The sequence below is a fragment of the Herpailurus yagouaroundi genome, unplaced genomic scaffold, assembly GCF_014898765.1.
Source record: "Herpailurus yagouaroundi ecotype Mexico unplaced genomic scaffold, PumYag 186, whole genome shotgun sequence".
In the NCBI taxonomy this organism is placed as follows: Eukaryota; Metazoa; Chordata; class Mammalia; order Carnivora; family Felidae; genus Herpailurus; species Herpailurus yagouaroundi.
In genome coordinates this window covers 37176410-37182409 of record NW_024412417.1, presented here as the reverse complement: position 1 = coordinate 37182409, position 6000 = coordinate 37176410, and the positions used below count along the sequence as shown (strand labels likewise).

General features: G+C 40.1%; 1 long non-coding RNA gene across 1 annotated transcript in view; it reads left to right on the top strand.

Annotated features, from left to right (window-relative positions):
- The first annotated feature begins 1450 nt into the window (after positions 1-1450).
- LOC121042981 (uncharacterized) overlaps positions 1451-6000 on the top strand; it is a 179308-nt gene continuing 174758 nt past the window's right edge. The window contains exon 1 of the long non-coding RNA XR_005796602.1: positions 1451-1567. This is a non-coding gene — a long non-coding RNA (uncharacterized LOC121042981). The remainder of the gene's footprint in view (positions 1568-6000) is intronic.

Here is a 6000-nt window from a genome sequence, read left to right as displayed (position 1 = left end):
TCAGAGCAAGATGTCATACAATTTCACTCATGTGGAATTTGAGAAATTTAACAGATGATCAGAGGGGAAGGGCAGAAAAAATAAGACAAAACACAGGGAGGGAGGCAAACCATAAGAGACTCTTAAATACAGAGAACAAACTGAGGGTTGATGGGGGTGGGGTAAATGGGGGATGAGTATTAAGCAGGGCACTTGTTGAGATGAGCACTGGGTGTTATATGCAAGTGATGAATCACTGGAATCTATTCCTGAAGCCAAGACTACACTGCGTGTTAGCTAAATTGAGAATAAAAGAAAAGACTCTCTGAGCAACTTTCAAATATATAATTAAGTATTGTTAACTATAGCCACCACACTATGCATTAGATCCCCAGAACTTATTCGTGTTACAGCTGAAAGTCTGTGTGCTCTGTGGCCAACGTCTCCCCATTTCCCCCATCGCCCACCCCTGGCAACCACCATTTTACTCTCTGTTTCTATGAGTTCAGCTTTTTCACATTCCACATGTAAGTGAGATCATGCAGTATTTGTCTTTCTCTCTTATTTCATTTAGCATAATGCCCTCCACGTTCATCCGTGTGCAGCAAATGGCAGGAGTTCCTTCTTATGCCTGCATACTTTCCAGTGTGTGCGTGCGCGCGTGTGTGTGTGCCATGTTTTTTTATCCGTTCATTTGTTGATGGATACTTAGGTTGTTTCCCTGTTTCCATGACTTGGTTATTGTGAATAATACTGCAGCGAACACGGAAGGGCATCCAGCAATCCCACTTCTGGGCATACATCTAAAGGGAATGAAATCATGATCTTGAAGAGGTATCTGCACCTCCATGCTCAATGCGGCATTATTCACATCTATTACAGTGTGAACCTTGCCAGAAAAGTGGTGCTTCATAAGGGTGAGCAGACAGAAGCAATAGATTCTAATGAACTTGGATCTGAGGCCACAGAATCTTGTTAACATCATCAGCACCTACTTCACCCAGAGCAAACTCTTGAAGCTTGCTGGAAACTGCACAGAATGTATCTGCTCTCTGAGCACTTCCTGTTTGTTGTCTTTTTCCTATGCTGGGTCTGCTCTCATTTTGCCCCATTTCTTTATTATCTTGTTAATTTCTCCCTCCCTCATTCCAGGTCAGCATCTCAATTTGCCCTGTTGTGCTTTGCATTGGCATAGGAATCTGGGTCCCATCCTCTGCTTGGGGCTAGCACTGAGCAGCGTCTCCTTCAAATATGCATGCAGGAATGTGTCCTGAAACTCTTTGGAAAGATAAAAAAAAAAAAACTTCCCGAAGTCAGTGGGCTTTGTACAGCTTTGTACAGTTTTGAGAGCTCATACATGTGTGTATACAAAAGAAGCTGTATCCGCAGGGAGGAATAAAAACAATCCCTTAGTGGAGAAATCTAATAAAAATTAAGTGATTTTCCCTTATTCTTCCAGGCATTTAAGGAACTTGACTTTCAGAAAGACAGTGCTTTTTGGACCTGAAGTTAACACTTTCCTCCCTGGTTAATGCTGCCCTGTTCTGAACTTCTCTGTTCAAAGGTTGGCATGAAGACAGCTACTGAGGTAAGTAAGGGTGAGGTGCGACCAATCACCACCAGCTTGTGATCTATTATTAAAACTGATGTCTTGTTATAGTCCCAGGGCAAGGATTTTTATGACTAATATGAGGAGGAGGATGACACAATAAAAGGGAAGGAACAGAAAGGAGAGGGAGGAGAGAGAAGGGGAAAGGGAATGGACTTTGAATATACAGATGCTCCAGTCAGGTTGTCTCAGGGCATTTCAGTGGAGAATGTTGAAGCCTTATAGGCCTGGATGACTTGGTGTCATGAAAACTGTTCCTACTTTTCCTTCCTTAAAAAGAAAATGGCTTTATATTTCCCTGATGATGAGTGATGTTGAACATTTCTTCATGTGTTGGTTGGCCATCTGGATGTCTTCTCTGGAGAAGTGTCTATTCATGTCTTTTGCCCATTTCTTCACTGGATTATTTGTTTTTTGGGTGTTGAGTTTGGTAAGTTCTTTGTAGATTTTGGATACTAACCCTTTATCTGATACGTCATTTGCAAATATCTTCTCCCATTCTGTTGGTTGCCTTTTAGTTTTGCTGAATGTTTCCTTTGCTGTGCGGAAGATTTTGATTTTGATGAGGTCCCAGTAGTTCATTTTTGCTTTTGTTTCCCTTGCCTCCAGAGACGTGTTGAGTAAGGAATTGCTGCGGAAATCATTGCTTCCCTATATACTAATTTGGATGTAAATTTTAAAAAATAAAGTTAAAAAAAAGAAGTGGCTTTATTTTGACTGTATAAGTGTTTTATTTTAAATTTTTAATGTTTACTTATTTTTGAGAGAGAGACAGAGACAGAATACGAGTTGGGGAGGGGCAGAGAGAGGGGGAGGCACAGAATCCGGAGCAGGCTCCAGGCTCCGAGCTGTCAGCACAGAGCCTGACACGGGGCTCAAACCCGCAAGCCATGAGATCATGACCTGAGCTGAAGTTGGACACTTAACTGACTGAGCCACCCAGGTGCCCCTTGACTATATGTGTTTAAAAGAAAGAGAAACAATTTTCAAAAATTCAGAAGTTGTTTTTAAAATTAAAAAGGAACAAGATAATAAGCCCTCATAGTTGTGCTGGTGTTAGCTAATAGCCGCTCAGTCTTGGGGTGCCTTGTTTACCTCTTCACATTGTTTTCACTATGCTGTAGGCACTATGATGTTAGGGACCGTGTCTGCATAGTTTATTGGCCTATCTTCAATGGTTAGAACAGTGCCTTACACAAGACAGATGGTACACTGTTTGTTGTTGTTGTTGTTGGAAGAGACAATGAATATACGTGCATGTAAATTGTATTTTACAAAAATGAGTTTATATGATACTTAAAGAATTGCAACCTAATCTCTTCACTTAATAATGTATTGTATACATTTTGCCATATCAATAAGTGAACATTTACACTGTTTTTTTTTTTTTTTTGGCACTCCAGAGTGGTCTACATTTTGCCTCCATGAACATATAATACTTTATTAAAGCAATCCTTCATTGATATATATTAGAGTTATTTCCATTTTTCATTGTTACAAACAATATTGCACTAAATATTTTTGAAAATACTTTAGCTATTTTCTGATTATTTGCTTGGGATAAATTCCTAGAAGTAGAATTGCAGGATATAAATCATATATTTTTATGGCATTTAATTTATATTTCCAAATAGCCTTTCAGGAAGATTAGACCAATTTACTTTTCCACGAGATGCATATTAAAATGTATTTTCTCAATAGTTTTGATAAAAAAAGATAGGCATTGCCCATCTTTTAAAATACACATTTTTATGACTACTGTTAAATTACGACTTTCTTTTTAATCTGTTCCACTTTCTTCTTTCCTTTTTTCTTGCTATTTGCATTTCTGTATTTTTTTTTTAACTGTTCATTTATTTATTTTGAGTGACAGAGAGGAAGAAAGAATCCCAAGCAGGCTCCGTGTTGTCAGTGCAGAGCCCAACTCACAGTTCAAGCTCACGATCTGTGAGATCATGACCTGAGCTGAAATCAAGAATCAGACGCTTAAGCAGCTGAGCCAACCAGGCGCTTTTCTTCTTGGTTACCTTTGTATCCTCTTACCTTCCTAAATCCACCTCTCCTTTCCTTACTGATTTTTTAAGAGCTTTCTCTATATTGAGAGCATTAATCTTTATTACAAATAGTTTCCATGCTTTCTGTTGTTTGCTTCTTAGTTCTGTTTGTAACAGCGGTAATGATGGGAGGTGATGGCTGCTGGCGTTGTTAATTTTGGTGTTGCTGCTTGGCAATGTTGTTTTCTGTTGGTGGCGGTGGAGATTTGAGTAGTAAGGATGGTATTGTGTCATTTTAACCTACAGAAGTTAAATTCTACCACTGGTATTTCCTGCTTTAGTTTCTGCCTTTGGTGCCATTCAAAGAAAAAAAATTTTTTTTTAAAAAAAGACCATTGCTATCTTAAAACTATATTTAAGAAAATATTTTGTTCTAACGCGTTTATGATCATACACACATATACACTTACATGTGTTTTAAGTATATATATATTTGAGAGAGAGAGAAAGAGCATGAGTGGGGGAGAGGGACAGAGGGAGAGAGAGAGAGAGAGAGAGAGACTGGATCTTAAGCAAGCTCCACCCTCAGCATTCAGTGTGGAGCCTGGTACAGGGCTCAGCCCTATAACCCTGGGATCATGACCTGAGCTGAAATCAAGAGTCGGATGCTCAACTGACCAAGCCACCCAGGCACCCCTACTCTCACATGAATTTTAATCGTAATCTTTCTGGAATGAATTTTGTATAAAATGTGTAGTAGGTGTCAAAGGATCAGGAGATCATCACTCACTATTATCTCAAATTACAAGACAAGGCTGAATTTATTGCTCCCAATTAGGGAGATCCATTCTGCTGAGGCACGGTGGACCCAACATTACAGGCAGTGCATCTTACGGGTTCTGGGGAAGTGTGTAGTTGGGGCTGGGAGGTGGTTTTAGAGGTATAAGTACACGGACATCTGCATAAGGGAGGTTATCTGGGGGAGACTGCTGTTGACTGACGCTCAAGTGTGTGTTTCTTTGACTGAGTCACTTCCTCATAAGCTGTCTTTCCAAAGCCAGGGACTGCCACTGATTGATTGGCTTGACCAAGTAGGTCCATTGAGGGGAGTTGTTGATAAATTCAACGGGTTTAAAAGCAGTTCTGATGGTTACCTGTTACCATGGCTATAGACAAATCAGTCCTTTCCCATGATTCTGGGAACTTTATAGTTTTCCGTGGGTATCTAATTTTTTTTTTCCTAAGTGATGGAAAAGGGGAAAGAGATTGTGTTTTAATATGTTTATTGCTTTCATTTTGTTTTGCAATGTGATTTTTTTAAGTTTATTTATTTTGAGAGAGAGAGAGAGAGAGAGAAAGAGAGAAAGCAGGGGAGGGACAGAGAGAAAGGGAGGGAGAGAGAATCCCAAACAGATTCCGTGCTGTTAGCACAGAGCCCGATGTGGAGCTCGAACTCACGAACCATGAGATCATGACCTGAGCCTAAATCAAGAGTTGGATGCTTAACCGACTGAGCCACCCAGGTGCCCCTAATGTATTTATTTCTTTTTACAGTGTGAATTCTTGGAGGTTAGGAGCTCGTTTCCTCTACTCTTTACTCCCAACCCTGTAGCATACAAGTATTTAATAAGTTGAACTCCGGGAACCAGCGTCTCAAGCACCTACCTGGGCCGTGGCCATAAACAGCCAGTGATTTTGATATCTTTTGATTTTTGCTTTTTGGTACAGGGAAGACCTCCAAAAATCATCAGCAAGCACTGCTTCACATTGCCAGTGACACTCACATTTATATTTGAGAAGGCATAATTGATAAGAATCAGAAACATTAATACTGAGGCCTTCTATCAGCATAACAGCCAATATTAATTAGTACTTGTCATGGCATTCAGTACTACCCGCCCCTGCACCCGTCCCCCCTGCATCTGTCCCCCCAGACACCCATTAAGTCCTTTCTGTGGCCTACTTCGGGAGATCTTCACAATAATCTTTTGAGAGACTTCTTATAGGAATAAGAAGAAATTCCTTTTCCAGATAAGGAATCAATGTTCAGAGAAGCAATCAGTGAGTTACATGGGACTGGGGTGAGGGGAGGATGGGTCTGGTATTTATTTAATAAACAATATAAAACACAGTTATTCAAGATACGTAGATGTGTTTTTCAACCTGCACTATCTCATGTTGACCTTCTATAAATGAGAAGGATTTAAATTTGGCGAACACCAGGGAACTAATGTTAACAGGCACTGTGTGCCAGGCACTGATAACATAATTTCATCTTCACATTAGCCCTGTTTGGTGGCTGTTATCACTACCCCCTTTTTGCAGAACCTGAGGCCCAGAGAAATCAAGTAGATCACCAAAGATACACAGTTGGTAAGTGGACGAGCCAGGACTTTAAACACGATGATGATGTTTAGT